This window comes from Schistocerca gregaria, chromosome 5 (assembly GCF_023897955.1).
Source record: "Schistocerca gregaria isolate iqSchGreg1 chromosome 5, iqSchGreg1.2, whole genome shotgun sequence".
Taxonomy (NCBI): Eukaryota; Metazoa; Arthropoda; class Insecta; order Orthoptera; family Acrididae; genus Schistocerca; species Schistocerca gregaria.
In genome coordinates, this window is record NC_064924.1 from 74,152,380 (window position 1) to 74,168,884 (window position 16,505).

At 51.2% G+C, this 16,505-nt stretch overlaps 12 non-coding genes across 12 annotated transcripts; all 12 read right to left on the minus strand.

Moving 5' to 3' along the window:
- Positions 1–745: 745 nt before the first annotated feature.
- LOC126274122 (5S ribosomal RNA) lies at positions 746–864 on the minus strand. Its single transcript, XR_007549949.1, has one exon. It is a non-coding gene; the product is annotated as a 5S ribosomal RNA (ribosomal RNA).
- A 1,284-nt stretch (positions 865–2,148) lies between these two features.
- On the minus strand, positions 2,149–2,267 carry LOC126274133 (5S ribosomal RNA). Its single transcript, XR_007549960.1, has one exon. It is a non-coding gene; the product is annotated as a 5S ribosomal RNA (ribosomal RNA).
- A 1,284-nt stretch (positions 2,268–3,551) lies between these two features.
- Positions 3,552–3,670, minus strand: LOC126274144 (5S ribosomal RNA). Its single transcript, XR_007549971.1, has one exon. It is a non-coding gene; the product is annotated as a 5S ribosomal RNA (ribosomal RNA).
- A 1,284-nt stretch (positions 3,671–4,954) lies between these two features.
- On the minus strand, positions 4,955–5,073 carry LOC126274155 (5S ribosomal RNA). The gene has a single exon (XR_007549982.1). It is a non-coding gene; the product is annotated as a 5S ribosomal RNA (ribosomal RNA).
- A 1,284-nt stretch (positions 5,074–6,357) lies between these two features.
- LOC126274166 (5S ribosomal RNA) lies at positions 6,358–6,476 on the minus strand. The gene has a single exon (XR_007549993.1). It is a non-coding gene; the product is annotated as a 5S ribosomal RNA (ribosomal RNA).
- A 1,285-nt stretch (positions 6,477–7,761) lies between these two features.
- LOC126274177 (5S ribosomal RNA) lies at positions 7,762–7,880 on the minus strand. Its single transcript, XR_007550004.1, has one exon. It is a non-coding gene; the product is annotated as a 5S ribosomal RNA (ribosomal RNA).
- Positions 7,881–9,164: 1,284 nt separating this feature from the next.
- Positions 9,165–9,283, minus strand: LOC126274188 (5S ribosomal RNA). Its single transcript, XR_007550015.1, has one exon. It is a non-coding gene; the product is annotated as a 5S ribosomal RNA (ribosomal RNA).
- A 1,284-nt stretch (positions 9,284–10,567) lies between these two features.
- Positions 10,568–10,686, minus strand: LOC126274199 (5S ribosomal RNA). The gene has a single exon (XR_007550026.1). It is a non-coding gene; the product is annotated as a 5S ribosomal RNA (ribosomal RNA).
- A 1,284-nt stretch (positions 10,687–11,970) lies between these two features.
- LOC126274210 (5S ribosomal RNA) lies at positions 11,971–12,089 on the minus strand. The gene has a single exon (XR_007550037.1). It is a non-coding gene; the product is annotated as a 5S ribosomal RNA (ribosomal RNA).
- A 1,284-nt stretch (positions 12,090–13,373) lies between these two features.
- LOC126273841 (5S ribosomal RNA) lies at positions 13,374–13,492 on the minus strand. The gene has a single exon (XR_007549678.1). It is a non-coding gene; the product is annotated as a 5S ribosomal RNA (ribosomal RNA).
- A 1,284-nt stretch (positions 13,493–14,776) lies between these two features.
- Positions 14,777–14,895, minus strand: LOC126274221 (5S ribosomal RNA). Its single transcript, XR_007550048.1, has one exon. It is a non-coding gene; the product is annotated as a 5S ribosomal RNA (ribosomal RNA).
- A 1,284-nt stretch (positions 14,896–16,179) lies between these two features.
- On the minus strand, positions 16,180–16,298 carry LOC126273533 (5S ribosomal RNA). Its single transcript, XR_007549382.1, has one exon. It is a non-coding gene; the product is annotated as a 5S ribosomal RNA (ribosomal RNA).
- Positions 16,299–16,505: the final 207 nt, after the last annotated feature.

The window sequence follows — 16,505 nt, forward strand, 5'->3', positions numbered from 1 at the left end:
GAGCTACCAGAGCAGCTCTGTGCCGCGCCGTGCCGCGGAAAGGTGCGAAAACATGCACACAAGACACAGGCTTTTCGACAAAGTATCCATCTCTTGTAGCGACGAAAGGTAAATTTTTGTTTACAAATTTGCCGTTGTGCACTGCTACAAAACAATATGCCCTGACGTATTTCACAACATTTCTGTCACTTCATACTGTTTTGTTATTTCCAGAGACTCTTTGGAAGTCTTCCTTGGCGCACTCTTTTCAAACTGAGTTCCTTAATATCGTACCTTACGATAGTTTAAAATCAGTATGGAAGCATCTTTGTCACATGAGAAAGGTAGCATGAAAAAACGGCTGTCAGGGGTAGCGACAAGAAAGCAAGAAATGAAGACAGCCAGAGTTCCCAGGCGGTCGCCGATCCGAATATAAACACTGTTGCTTATCTTCGGTGGTCGGACGGGAACAGGTTTTTTTTTTAATGTAGTTACTTTTTGGAATTTAGCGCTCCTACAAAACAGTAGGCTCTGACGCATTTCAAGAGCACATCTGTCGATTCGCAGTGTTTCGTTATTTTCAACGAGTTCCTAGCACTCTTCCTCCGCGCATTCTTGTACAAACTGAGTTCATTACTGTAATTTCGCATCTTACGTTTAATACAGTAGTTTAAAATGCTTGTGGAAGCATCTTTGTCGCACCTGACAGTTTGTATGAAAAGAGGGCTGGCAGGTGTAGTGACATAAAATTTAAAAGAAGAGAGGGAGCCAACAGCACCCGGTGTTCCCAGGCGGTCACCCATCCAAGTACTAACCGGGCCCGATGTTGCTTAACTTCGGTGATCGGACGAGAACCGGTGCATTCAACATGGTATGGCCGTTGGCGTCCTTATACTGTAGCCGCACGGCACAAGAAGGCTTCGCCTCTCCTCCCAATACACGCAATCGCCATTTTCGGTGGCACATTTGACGCAAAGCACGTCCTTCCACCTCGAAGGCGACGCGCAGTGCTGCGCGCCGCCACGTGGGTCAGACGCACAACACAGCTGCTCGTTGCACCTCCTGTCATTCGTTTGGTTCGTGCGGCCTCCGACACTCGCGGGAGACGCACCTTGTTATTGTTGTCCGTCGCAGGGATTGCGCGCGGCCGGGCGGCGGGTGGAGTGCGCGGGGTGTGGCGGTGTCCTGCTGGACCGAGAGAAGCGTTCTCACCTGCCTGACACGCGTCGCGCTTCTAGATATTTGCGTAATTCGATACGGTGCATAATCGGCTGTCACCTTCCGTCCCGACTTGTCCCGACTTTGCTCGACTGCCGCTCGCTGCCGCTCGGGTCGCGGTCCATATGACAGCACAAGCACGAGGAACATCTGCGAGATTTGCGCGGGCCGAACCGGCGTGTCCGAGGCGACGTGTGCGGCCGTTCGGAGCTACCAGAGCAGCTCTGTGCCGCGCCGTGCCGCGGAAAGGTGCGAAAACATGCACACAAGACACAGGCTTTTCGACAAAGTATCCATCTCTTGTAGCGACGAAAGGTAAATTTTTGTTTACAAATTTGCCGTTGTGCACTGCTACAAAACAATATGCCCTGACGTATTTCACAACATTTCTGTCACTTCATACTGTTTTGTTATTTCCAGAGACTCTTTGGAAGTCTTCCTTGGCGCACTCTTTTCAAACTGAGTTCCTTAATATCGTACCTTACGATAGTTTAAAATCAGTATGGAAGCATCTTTGTCACATGAGAAAGGTAGCATGAAAAAACGGCTGTCAGGGGTAGCGACAAGAAAGCAAGAAATGAAGACAGCCAGAGTTCCCAGGCGGTCGCCGATCCGAATATAAACACTGTTGCTTATCTTCGGTGGTCGGACGGGAACAGGTTTTTTTTTAATGTAGTTACTTTTTGGAATTTAGCGCTCCTACAAAACAGTAGGCTCTGACGCATTTCAAGAGCACATCTGTCGATTCGCAGTGTTTCGTTATTTTCAACGAGTTCCTAGCACTCTTCCTCCGCGCATTCTTGTACAAACTGAGTTCGTTACTGTAATTTCGCATCTTACGTTTAATACAGTAGTTTAAAATGCTTGTGGAAGCATCTTTGTCGCACCTGACAGTTTGTATGAAAAGAGGGCTGGCAGGTGTAGTGACATAAAATTTAAAAGAAGAGAGGGAGCCAACAGCACCCGGTGTTCCCAGGCGGTCACCCATCCAAGTACTAACCGGGCCCGATGTTGCTTAACTTCGGTGATCGGACGAGAACCGGTGCATTCAACATGGTATGGCCGTTGGCGTCCTTATACTGTAGCCGCACGGCACAAGAAGGCTTCGCCTCTCCTCCCAATACACGCAATCGCCATTTTCGGTGGCACATTTGACGCAAAGCACGTCCTTCCACCTCGAAGGCGACGCGCAGTGCTGCGCGCCGCCACGTGGGTCAGACGCACAACACAGCTGCTCGTTGCACCTCCTGTCATTCGTTTGGTTCGTGCGGCCTCCGACACTCGCGGGAGACGCACCTTGTTATTGTTGTCCGTCGCAGGGATTGCGCGCGGCCGGGCGGCGGGTGGAGTGCGCGGGGTGTGGCGGTGTCCTGCTGGACCGAGAGAAGCGTTCTCACCTGCCTGACACGCGTCGCGCTTCTAGATATTTGCGTAATTCGATACGGTGCATAATCGGCTGTCACCTTCCGTCCCGACTTGTCCCGACTTTGCTCGACTGCCGCTCGCTGCCGCTCGGGTCGCGGTCCATATGACAGCACAAGCACGAGGAACATCTGCGAGATTTGCGCGGGCCGAACCGGCGTGTCCGAGGCGACGTGTGCGGCCGTTCGGAGCTACCAGAGCAGCTCTGTGCCGCGCCGTGCCGCGGAAAGGTGCGAAAACATGCACACAAGACACAGGCTTTTCGACAAAGTATCCATCTCTTGTAGCGACGAAAGGTAAATTTTTGTTTACAAATTTGCCGTTGTGCACTGCTACAAAACAATATGCCCTGACGTATTTCACAACATTTCTGTCACTTCATACTGTTTTGTTATTTCCAGAGACTCTTTGGAAGTCTTCCTTGGCGCACTCTTTTCAAACTGAGTTCCTTAATATCGTACCTTACGATAGTTTAAAATCAGTATGGAAGCATCTTTGTCACATGAGAAAGGTAGCATGAAAAAACGGCTGTCAGGGGTAGCGACAAGAAAGCAAGAAATGAAGACAGCCAGAGTTCCCAGGCGGTCGCCGATCCGAATATAAACACTGTTGCTTATCTTCGGTGGTCGGACGGGAACAGGTTTTTTTTTAATGTAGTTACTTTTTGGAATTTAGCGCTCCTACAAAACAGTAGGCTCTGACGCATTTCAAGAGCACATCTGTCGATTCGCAGTGTTTCGTTATTTTCAACGAGTTCCTAGCACTCTTCCTCCGCGCATTCTTGTACAAACTGAGTTCATTACTGTAATTTCGCATCTTACGTTTAATACAGTAGTTTAAAATGCTTGTGGAAGCATCTTTGTCGCACCTGACAGTTTGTATGAAAAGAGGGCTGGCAGGTGTAGTGACATAAAATTTAAAAGAAGAGAGGGAGCCAACAGCACCCGGTGTTCCCAGGCGGTCACCCATCCAAGTACTAACCGGGCCCGATGTTGCTTAACTTCGGTGATCGGACGAGAACCGGTGCATTCAACATGGTATGGCCGTTGGCGTCCTTATACTGTAGCCGCACGGCACAAGAAGGCTTCGCCTCTCCTCCCAATACACGCAATCGCCATTTTCGGTGGCACATTTGACGCAAAGCACGTCCTTCCACCTCGAAGGCGACGCGCAGTGCTGCGCGCCGCCACGTGGGTCAGACGCACAACACAGCTGCTCGTTGCACCTCCTGTCATTCGTTTGGTTCGTGCGGCCTCCGACACTCGCGGGAGACGCACCTTGTTATTGTTGTCCGTCGCAGGGATTGCGCGCGGCCGGGCGGCGGGTGGAGTGCGCGGGGTGTGGCGGTGTCCTGCTGGACCGAGAGAAGCGTTCTCACCTGCCTGACACGCGTCGCGCTTCTAGATATTTGCGTAATTCGATACGGTGCATAATCGGCTGTCACCTTCCGTCCCGACTTGTCCCGACTTTGCTCGACTGCCGCTCGCTGCCGCTCGGGTCGCGGTCCATATGACAGCACAAGCACGAGGAACATCTGCGAGATTTGCGCGGGCCGAACCGGCGTGTCCGAGGCGACGTGTGCGGCCGTTCGGAGCTACCAGAGCAGCTCTGTGCCGCGCCGTGCCGCGGAAAGGTGCGAAAACATGCACACAAGACACAGGCTTTTCGACAAAGTATCCATCTCTTGTAGCGACGAAAGGTAAATTTTTGTTTACAAATTTGCCGTTGTGCACTGCTACAAAACAATATGCCCTGACGTATTTCACAACATTTCTGTCACTTCATACTGTTTTGTTATTTCCAGAGACTCTTTGGAAGTCTTCCTTGGCGCACTCTTTTCAAACTGAGTTCCTTAATATCGTACCTTACGATAGTTTAAAATCAGTATGGAAGCATCTTTGTCACATGAGAAAGGTAGCATGAAAAAACGGCTGTCAGGGGTAGCGACAAGAAAGCAAGAAATGAAGACAGCCAGAGTTCCCAGGCGGTCGCCGATCCGAATATAAACACTGTTGCTTATCTTCGGTGGTCGGACGGGAACAGGTTTTTTTTTAATGTAGTTACTTTTTGGAATTTAGCGCTCCTACAAAACAGTAGGCTCTGACGCATTTCAAGAGCACATCTGTCGATTCGCAGTGTTTCGTTATTTTCAACGAGTTCCTAGCACTCTTCCTCCGCGCATTCTTGTACAAACTGAGTTCATTACTGTAATTTCGCATCTTACGTTTAATACAGTAGTTTAAAATGCTTGTGGAAGCATCTTTGTCGCACCTGACAGTTTGTATGAAAAGAGGGCTGGCAGGTGTAGTGACATAAAATTTAAAAGAAGAGAGGGAGCCAACAGCACCCGGTGTTCCCAGGCGGTCACCCATCCAAGTACTAACCGGGCCCGATGTTGCTTAACTTCGGTGATCGGACGAGAACCGGTGCATTCAACATGGTATGGCCGTTGGCGTCCTTATACTGTAGCCGCACGGCACAAGAAGGCTTCGCCTCTCCTCCCAATACACGCAATCGCCATTTTCGGTGGCACATTTGACGCAAAGCACGTCCTTCCACCTCGAAGGCGACGCGCAGTGCTGCGCGCCGCCACGTGGGTCAGACGCACAACACAGCTGCTCGTTGCACCTCCTGTCATTCGTTTGGTTCGTGCGGCCTCCGACACTCGCGGGAGACGCACCTTGTTATTGTTGTCCGTCGCAGGGATTGCGCGCGGCCGGGCGGCGGGTGGAGTGCGCGGGGTGTGGCGGTGTCCTGCTGGACCGAGAGAAGCGTTCTCACCTGCCTGACACGCGTCGCGCTTCTAGATATTTGCGTAATTCGATACGGTGCATAATCGGCTGTCACCTTCCGTCCCGACTTGTCCCGACTTTGCTCGACTGCCGCTCGCTGCCGCTCGGGTCGCGGTCCATATGACAGCACAAGCACGAGGAACATCTGCGAGATTTGCGCGGGCCGAACCGGCGTGTCCGAGGCGACGTGTGCGGCCGTTCGGAGCTACCAGAGCAGCTCTGTGCCGCGCCGTGCCGCGGAAAGGTGCGAAAACATGCACACAAGACACAGGCTTTTCGACAAAGTATCCATCTCTTGTAGCGACGAAAGGTAAATTTTTGTTTACAAATTTGCCGTTGTGCACTGCTACAAAACAATATGCCCTGACGTATTTCACAACATTTCTGTCACTTCATACTGTTTTGTTATTTCCAGAGACTCTTTGGAAGTCTTCCTTGGCGCACTCTTTTCAAACTGAGTTCCTTAATATCGTACCTTACGATAGTTTAAAATCAGTATGGAAGCATCTTTGTCACATGAGAAAGGTAGCATGAAAAAACGGCTGTCAGGGGTAGCGACAAGAAAGCAAGAAATGAAGACAGCCAGAGTTCCCAGGCGGTCGCCGATCCGAATATAAACACTGTTGCTTATCTTCGGTGGTCGGACGGGAACAGGTTTTTTTTTAATGTAGTTACTTTTTGGAATTTAGCGCTCCTACAAAACAGTAGGCTCTGACGCATTTCAAGAGCACATCTGTCGATTCGCAGTGTTTCGTTATTTTCAACGAGTTCCTAGCACTCTTCCTCCGCGCATTCTTGTACAAACTGAGTTCATTACTGTAATTTCGCATCTTACGTTTAATACAGTAGTTTAAAATGCTTGTGGAAGCATCTTTGTCGCACCTGACAGTTTGTATGAAAAGAGGGCTGGCAGGTGTAGTGACATAAAATTTAAAAGAAGAGAGGGAGCCAACAGCACCCGGTGTTCCCAGGCGGTCACCCATCCAAGTACTAACCGGGCCCGATGTTGCTTAACTTCGGTGATCGGACGAGAACCGGTGCATTCAACATGGTATGGCCGTTGGCGTCCTTATACTGTAGCCGCACGGCACAAGAAGGCTTCGCCTCTCCTCCCAATACACGCAATCGCCATTTTCGGTGGCACATTTGACGCAAAGCACGTCCTTCCACCTCGAAGGCGACGCGCAGTGCTGCGCGCCGCCACGTGGGTCAGACGCACAACACAGCTGCTCGTTGCACCTCCTGTCATTCGTTTGGTTCGTGCGGCCTCCGACACTCGCGGGAGACGCACCTTGTTATTGTTGTCCGTCGCAGGGATTGCGCGCGGCCGGGCGGCGGGTGGAGTGCGCGGGGTGTGGCGGTGTCCTGCTGGACCGAGAGAAGCGTTCTCACCTGCCTGACACGCGTCGCGCTTCTAGATATTTGCGTAATTCGATACGGTGCATAATCGGCTGTCACCTTCCGTCCCGACTTGTCCCGACTTTGCTCGACTGCCGCTCGCTGCCGCTCGGGTCGCGGTCCATATGACAGCACAAGCACGAGGAACATCTGCGAGATTTGCGCGGGCCGAACCGGCGTGTCCGAGGCGACGTGTGCGGCCGTTCGGAGCTACCAGAGCAGCTCTGTGCCGCGCCGTGCCGCGGAAAGGTGCGAAAACATGCACACAAGACACAGGCTTTTCGACAAAGTATCCATCTCTTGTAGCGACGAAAGGTAAATTTTTGTTTACAAATTTGCCGTTGTGCACTGCTACAAAACAATATGCCCTGACGTATTTCACAACATTTCTGTCACTTCATACTGTTTTGTTATTTCCAGAGACTCTTTGGAAGTCTTCCTTGGCGCACTCTTTTCAAACTGAGTTCCTTAATATCGTACCTTACGATAGTTTAAAATCAGTATGGAAGCATCTTTGTCACATGAGAAAGGTAGCATGAAAAAACGGCTGTCAGGGGTAGCGACAAGAAAGCAAGAAATGAAGACAGCCAGAGTTCCCAGGCGGTCGCCGATCCGAATATAAACACTGTTGCTTATCTTCGGTGGTCGGACGGGAACAGGTTTTTTTTTTAATGTAGTTACTTTTTGGAATTTAGCGCTCCTACAAAACAGTAGGCTCTGACGCATTTCAAGAGCACATCTGTCGATTCGCAGTGTTTCGTTATTTTCAACGAGTTCCTAGCACTCTTCCTCCGCGCATTCTTGTACAAACTGAGTTCATTACTGTAATTTCGCATCTTACGTTTAATACAGTAGTTTAAAATGCTTGTGGAAGCATCTTTGTCGCACCTGACAGTTTGTATGAAAAGAGGGCTGGCAGGTGTAGTGACATAAAATTTAAAAGAAGAGAGGGAGCCAACAGCACCCGGTGTTCCCAGGCGGTCACCCATCCAAGTACTAACCGGGCCCGATGTTGCTTAACTTCGGTGATCGGACGAGAACCGGTGCATTCAACATGGTATGGCCGTTGGCGTCCTTATACTGTAGCCGCACGGCACAAGAAGGCTTCGCCTCTCCTCCCAATACACGCAATCGCCATTTTCGGTGGCACATTTGACGCAAAACACGTCCTTCCACCTCGAAGGCGACGCGCAGTGCTGCGCGCCGCCACGTGGGTCAGACGCACAACACAGCTGCTCGTTGCACCTCCTGTCATTCGTTTGGTTCGTGCGGCCTCCGACACTCGCGGGAGACGCACCTTGTTATTGTTGTCCGTCGCAGGGATTGCGCGCGGCCGGGCGGCGGGTGGAGTGCGCGGGGTGTGGCGGTGTCCTGCTGGACCGAGAGAAGCGTTCTCACCTGCCTGACACGCGTCGCGCTTCTAGATATTTGCGTAATTCGATACGGTGCATAATCGGCTGTCACCTTCCGTCCCGACTTGTCCCGACTTTGCTCGACTGCCGCTCGCTGCCGCTCGGGTCGCGGTCCATATGACAGCACAAGCACGAGGAACATCTGCGAGATTTGCGCGGGCCGAACCGGCGTGTCCGAGGCGACGTGTGCGGCCGTTCGGAGCTACCAGAGCAGCTCTGTGCCGCGCCGTGCCGCGGAAAGGTGCGAAAACATGCACACAAGACACAGGCTTTTCGACAAAGTATCCATCTCTTGTAGCGACGAAAGGTAAATTTTTGTTTACAAATTTGCCGTTGTGCACTGCTACAAAACAATATGCCCTGACGTATTTCACAACATTTCTGTCACTTCATACTGTTTTGTTATTTCCAGAGACTCTTTGGAAGTCTTCCTTGGCGCACTCTTTTCAAACTGAGTTCCTTAATATCGTACCTTACGATAGTTTAAAATCAGTATGGAAGCATCTTTGTCACATGAGAAAGGTAGCATGAAAAAACGGCTGTCAGGGGTAGCGACAAGAAAGCAAGAAATGAAGACAGCCAGAGTTCCCAGGCGGTCGCCGATCCGAATATAAACACTGTTGCTTATCTTCGGTGGTCGGACGGGAACAGGTTTTTTTTTAATGTAGTTACTTTTTGGAATTTAGCGCTCCTACAAAACAGTAGGCTCTGACGCATTTCAAGAGCACATCTGTCGATTCGCAGTGTTTCGTTATTTTCAACGAGTTCCTAGCACTCTTCCTCCGCGCATTCTTGTACAAACTGAGTTCATTACTGTAATTTCGCATCTTACGTTTAATACAGTAGTTTAAAATGCTTGTGGAAGCATCTTTGTCGCACCTGACAGTTTGTATGAAAAGAGGGCTGGCAGGTGTAGTGACATAAAATTTAAAAGAAGAGAGGGAGCCAACAGCACCCGGTGTTCCCAGGCGGTCACCCATCCAAGTACTAACCGGGCCCGATGTTGCTTAACTTCGGTGATCGGACGAGAACCGGTGCATTCAACATGGTATGGCCGTTGGCGTCCTTATACTGTAGCCGCACGGCACAAGAAGGCTTCGCCTCTCCTCCCAATACACGCAATCGCCATTTTCGGTGGCACATTTGACGCAAAGCACGTCCTTCCACCTCGAAGGCGACGCGCAGTGCTGCGCGCCGCCACGTGGGTCAGACGCACAACACAGCTGCTCGTTGCACCTCCTGTCATTCGTTTGGTTCGTGCGGCCTCCGACACTCGCGGGAGACGCACCTTGTTATTGTTGTCCGTCGCAGGGATTGCGCGCGGCCGGGCGGCGGGTGGAGTGCGCGGGGTGTGGCGGTGTCCTGCTGGACCGAGAGAAGCGTTCTCACCTGCCTGACACGCGTCGCGCTTCTAGATATTTGCGTAATTCGATACGGTGCATAATCGGCTGTCACCTTCCGTCCCGACTTGTCCCGACTTTGCTCGACTGCCGCTCGCTGCCGCTCGGGTCGCGGTCCATATGACAGCACAAGCACGAGGAACATCTGCGAGATTTGCGCGGGCCGAACCGGCGTGTCCGAGGCGACGTGTGCGGCCGTTCGGAGCTACCAGAGCAGCTCTGTGCCGCGCCGTGCCGCGGAAAGGTGCGAAAACATGCACACAAGACACAGGCTTTTCGACAAAGTATCCATCTCTTGTAGCGACGAAAGGTAAATTTTTGTTTACAAATTTGCCGTTGTGCACTGCTACAAAACAATATGCCCTGACGTATTTCACAACATTTCTGTCACTTCATACTGTTTTGTTATTTCCAGAGACTCTTTGGAAGTCTTCCTTGGCGCACTCTTTTCAAACTGAGTTCCTTAATATCGTACCTTACGATAGTTTAAAATCAGTATGGAAGCATCTTTGTCACATGAGAAAGGTAGCATGAAAAAACGGCTGTCAGGGGTAGCGACAAGAAAGCAAGAAATGAAGACAGCCAGAGTTCCCAGGCGGTCGCCGATCCGAATATAAACACTGTTGCTTATCTTCGGTGGTCGGACGGGAACAGGTTTTTTTTTAATGTAGTTACTTTTTGGAATTTAGCGCTCCTACAAAACAGTAGGCTCTGACGCATTTCAAGAGCACATCTGTCGATTCGCAGTGTTTCGTTATTTTCAACGAGTTCCTAGCACTCTTCCTCCGCGCATTCTTGTACAAACTGAGTTCATTACTGTAATTTCGCATCTTACGTTTAATACAGTAGTTTAAAATGCTTGTGGAAGCATCTTTGTCGCACCTGACAGTTTGTATGAAAAGAGGGCTGGCAGGTGTAGTGACATAAAATTTAAAAGAAGAGAGGGAGCCAACAGCACCCGGTGTTCCCAGGCGGTCACCCATCCAAGTACTAACCGGGCCCGATGTTGCTTAACTTCGGTGATCGGACGAGAACCGGTGCATTCAACATGGTATGGCCGTTGGCGTCCTTATACTGTAGCCGCACGGCACAAGAAGGCTTCGCCTCTCCTCCCAATACACGCAATCGCCATTTTCGGTGGCACATTTGACGCAAAGCACGTCCTTCCACCTCGAAGGCGACGCGCAGTGCTGCGCGCCGCCACGTGGGTCAGACGCACAACACAGCTGCTCGTTGCACCTCCTGTCATTCGTTTGGTTCGTGCGGCCTCCGACACTCGCGGGAGACGCACCTTGTTATTGTTGTCCGTCGCAGGGATTGCGCGCGGCCGGGCGGCGGGTGGAGTGCGCGGGGTGTGGCGGTGTCCTGCTGGACCGAGAGAAGCGTTCTCACCTGCCTGACACGCGTCGCGCTTCTAGATATTTGCGTAATTCGATACGGTGCATAATCGGCTGTCACCTTCCGTCCCGACTTGTCCCGACTTTGCTCGACTGCCGCTCGCTGCCGCTCGGGTCGCGGTCCATATGACAGCACAAGCACGAGGAACATCTGCGAGATTTGCGCGGGCCGAACCGGCGTGTCCGAGGCGACGTGTGCGGCCGTTCGGAGCTACCAGAGCAGCTCTGTGCCGCGCCGTGCCGCGGAAAGGTGCGAAAACATGCACACAAGACACAGGCTTTTCGACAAAGTATCCATCTCTTGTAGCGACGAAAGGTAAATTTTTGTTTACAAATTTGCCGTTGTGCACTGCTACAAAACAATATGCCCTGACGTATTTCACAACATTTCTGTCACTTCATACTGTTTTGTTATTTCCAGAGACTCTTTGGAAGTCTTCCTTGGCGCACTCTTTTCAAACTGAGTTCCTTAATATCGTACCTTACGATAGTTTAAAATCAGTATGGAAGCATCTTTGTCACATGAGAAAGGTAGCATGAAAAAACGGCTGTCAGGGGTAGCGACAAGAAAGCAAGAAATGAAGACAGCCAGAGTTCCCAGGCGGTCGCCGATCCGAATATAAACACTGTTGCTTATCTTCGGTGGTCGGACGGGAACAGGTTTTTTTTTAATGTAGTTACTTTTTGGAATTTAGCGCTCCTACAAAACAGTAGGCTCTGACGCATTTCAAGAGCACATCTGTCGATTCGCAGTGTTTCGTTATTTTCAACGAGTTCCTAGCACTCTTCCTCCGCGCATTCTTGTACAAACTGAGTTCATTACTGTAATTTCGCATCTTACGTTTAATACAGTAGTTTAAAATGCTTGTGGAAGCATCTTTGTCGCACCTGACAGTTTGTATGAAAAGAGGGCTGGCAGGTGTAGTGACATAAAATTTAAAAGAAGAGAGGGAGCCAACAGCACCCGGTGTTCCCAGGCGGTCACCCATCCAAGTACTAACCGGGCCCGATGTTGCTTAACTTCGGTGATCGGACGAGAACCGGTGCATTCAACATGGTATGGCCGTTGGCGTCCTTATACTGTAGCCGCACGGCACAAGAAGGCTTCGCCTCTCCTCCCAATACACGCAATCGCCATTTTCGGTGGCACATTTGACGCAAAGCACGTCCTTCCACCTCGAAGGCGACGCGCAGTGCTGCGCGCCGCCACGTGGGTCAGACGCACAACACAGCTGCTCGTTGCACCTCCTGTCATTCGTTTGGTTCGTGCGGCCTCCGACACTCGCGGGAGACGCACCTTGTTATTGTTGTCCGTCGCAGGGATTGCGCGCGGCCGGGCGGCGGGTGGAGTGCGCGGGGTGTGGCGGTGTCCTGCTGGACCGAGAGAAGCGTTCTCACCTGCCTGACACGCGTCGCGCTTCTAGATATTTGCGTAATTCGATACGGTGCATAATCGGCTGTCACCTTCCGTCCCGACTTGTCCCGACTTTGCTCGACTGCCGCTCGCTGCCGCTCGGGTCGCGGTCCATATGACAGCACAAGCACGAGGAACATCTGCGAGATTTGCGCGGGCCGAACCGGCGTGTCCGAGGCGACGTGTGCGGCCGTTCGGAGCTACCAGAGCAGCTCTGTGCCGCGCCGTGCCGCGGAAAGGTGCGAAAACATGCACACAAGACACAGGCTTTTCGACAAAGTATCCATCTCTTGTAGCGACGAAAGGTAAATTTTTGTTTACAAATTTGCCGTTGTGCACTGCTACAAAACAATATGCCCTGACGTATTTCACAACATTTCTGTCACTTCATACTGTTTTGTTATTTCCAGAGACTCTTTGGAAGTCTTCCTTGGCGCACTCTTTTCAAACTGAGTTCCTTAATATCGTACCTTACGATAGTTTAAAATCAGTATGGAAGCATCTTTGTCACATGAGAAAGGTAGCATGAAAAAACGGCTGTCAGGGGTAGCGACAAGAAAGCAAGAAATGAAGACAGCCAGAGTTCCCAGGCGGTCGCCGATCCGAATATAAACACTGTTGCTTATCTTCGGTGGTCGGACGGGAACAGGTTTTTTTTTAATGTAGTTACTTTTTGGAATTTAGCGCTCCTACAAAACAGTAGGCTCTGACGCATTTCAAGAGCACATCTGTCGATTCGCAGTGTTTCGTTATTTTCAACGAGTTCCTAGCACTCTTCCTCCGCGCATTCTTGTACAAACTGAGTTCATTACTGTAATTTCGCATCTTACGTTTAATACAGTAGTTTAAAATGCTTGTGGAAGCATCTTTGTCGCACCTGACAGTTTGTATGAAAAGAGGGCTGGCAGGTGTAGTGACATAAAATTTAAAAGAAGAGAGGGAGCCAACAGCACCCGGCGTTCCCAGGCGGTCACCCATCCAAGTACTAACCGGGCCCGATGTTGCTTAACTTCGGTGATCGGACGAGAACCGGTGCATTCAACATGGTATGGCCGTTGGCGTCCTTATACTGTAGCCGCACGGCACAAGAAGGCTTCGCCTCTCCTCCCAATACACGCAATCGCCATTTTCGGTGGCACATTTGACGCAAAGCACGTCCTTCCACCTCGAAGGCGACGCGCAGTGCTGCGCGCCGCCACTTGGGTCAGACGCACAACACAGCTGCTCGTTGCACCTCCTGTCATTCGTTTGGTTCGTGCGGCCTCCGACACTCGCGGGAGACGCACCTTGTTATTGTTGTCCGTCGCAGGGATTGCGCGCGGCCGGGCGGCGGGTGGAGTGCGCGGGGTGTGGCGGTGTCCTGCTGGACCGAGAGAAGCGTTCTCACCTGCCTGACACGCGTCGCGCTTCTAGATATTTGCGTAATTCGATACGGTGCATAATCGGCTGTCACCTTCCGTCCCGACTTGTCCCGACTTTGCTCGACTGCCGCTCGCTGCCGCTCGGGTCGCGGTCCATATGACAGCACAAGCACGAGGAACATCTGCGAGATTTGCGCGGGCCGAACCGGCGTGTCCGAGGCGACGTGTGCGGCCGTTCGGAGCTACCAGAGCAGCTCTGTGCCGCGCCGTGCCGCGGAAAGGTGCGAAAACATGCACACAAGACACAGGCTTTTCGACAAAGTATCCATCTCTTGTAGCGACGAAAGGTAAATTTTTGTTTACAAATTTGCCGTTGTGCACTGCTACAAAACAATATGCCCTGACGTATTTCACAACATTTCTGTCACTTCATACTGTTTTGTTATTTCCAGAGACTCTTTGGAAGTCTTCCTTGGCGCACTCTTTTCAAACTGAGTTCCTTAATATCGTACCTTACGATAGTTTAAAATCAGTATGGAAGCATCTTTGTCACATGAGAAAGGTAGCATGAAAAAACGGCTGTCAGGGGTAGCGACAAGAAAGCAAGAAATGAAGACAGCCAGAGTTCCCAGGCGGTCGCCGATCCGAATATAAACACTGTTGCTTATCTTCGGTGGTCGGACGGGAACAGGTTTTTTTTTAATGTAGTTACTTTTTGGAATTTAGCGCTCCTACAAAACAGTAGGCTCTGACGCATTTCAAGAGCACATCTGTCGATTCGCAGTGTTTCGTTATTTTCAACGAGTTCCTAGCACTCTTCCTCCGCGCATTCTTGTACAAACTGAGTTCATTACTGTAATTTCGCATCTTACGTTTAATACAGTAGTTTAAAATGCTTGTGGAAGCATCTTTGTCGCACCTGACAGTTTGTATGAAAAGAGGGCTGGCAGGTGTAGTGACATAAAATTTAAAAGAAGAGAGGGAGCCAACAGCACCCGGTGTTCCCAGGCGGTCACCCATCCAAGTACTAACCGGGCCCGATGTTGCTTAACTTCGGTGATCGGACGAGAACCGGTGCATTCAACATGGTATGGCCGTTGGCGTCCTTATACTGTAGCCGCACGGCACAAGAAGGCTTCGCCTCTCCTCCCAATACACGCAATCGCCATTTTCGGTGGCACATTTGACGCAAAGCACGTCCTTCCACCTCGAAGGCGACGCGCAGTGCTGCGCGCCGCCACTTGGGTCAGACGCACAACACAGCTGCTCGTTGCACCTCCTGTCATTCGTTTGGTTCGTGCGGCCTCCGACACTCGCGGGAGACGCACCTTGTTATTGTTGTCCGTCGCAGGGATTGCGCGCGGCCGGGCGGCGGGTGGAGTGCGCGGGGTGTGGCGGTGTCCTGCTGGACCGAGAGAAGCGTTCTCACCTGCCTGACACGCGTCGCGCTTCTAGATATTTGCGTAATTCGATACGGTGCATAATCGGCTGTCACCTTCCGTCCCGACTTGTCCCGACTTTGCTCGACTGCCGCTCGCTGCCGCTCGGGTCGCGGTCCATATGACAGCACAAGCACGAGGAACATCTGCGAGATTTGCGCGGGCCGAACCGGCGTGTCCGAGGCGACGTGTGCGGCCGTTCGGAGCTACCAGAGCAGCTCTGTGCCGCGCCGTGCCGCGGAAAGGTGCGAAAACATGCACACAAGACACAGGCTTTTCGACAAAGTATCCATCTCTTGTAGCGACGAAAGGTAAATTTTTGTTTACAAATTTGCCGTTGTGCACTGCTACAAAACAATATGCCCTGACGTATTTCACAACATTTCTGTCACTTCATACTGTTTTGTTATTTCCAGAGACTCTTTGGAAGTCTTCCTTGGCGCACTCTTTTCAAACTGAGTTCCTTAATATCGTACCTTACGATAGTTTAAAATCAGTATGGAAGCATCTTTGTCACATGAGAAAGGTAGCATGAAAAAACGGCTGTCAGGGGTAGCGACAAGAAAGCAAGAAATGAAGACAGCCAGAGTTCCCAGGCGGTCGCCGATCCGAATATAAACACTGTTGCTTATCTTCGGTGGTCGGACGGGAACAGGTTTTTTTTTAATGTAGTTACTTTTTGGAATTTAGCGCTCCTACAAAACAGTAGGCTCTGACGCATTTCAAGAGCACATCTGTCGATTCGCAGTGTTTCGTTATTTTCAACGAGTTCCTAGCACTCTTCCTCCGCGCATTCTTGTACAAACTGAGTTCATTACTGTAATTTCGCATCTTACGTTTAATACAGTAGTTTAAAATGCTTGTGGAAGCATCTTTGTCGCACCTGACAGTTTGTATGCAAAGAGGGCTGGCAGGTGTAGTGACATAAAATTTAAAAGAAGAGAGGGAGCCAACAGCACCCGGTGTTCCCAGGCGGTCACCCATCCAAGTACTAACCGGGCCCAATGTTGCTTAACTTCGGTGATCGGACGAGAACCGGTGCATTCAACATGGTATGGCCGTTGGCGTCCTTATACTGTAGCCGCACGGCACAAGAAGGCTTCGCCTCTCCTCCCAATACACGCAATCGCCATTTTCGGTGGCACATTTGACGCAAAGCACGTCCTTCCACCTCGAAGGCGACGCGCAGTGCTGCGCGCCGCCACGTGGGTCAGACGCACAACACAGCTGCTCGTTGCACCTCCTGTCATTCGTTTGGTTCGTGCGGCCTCCG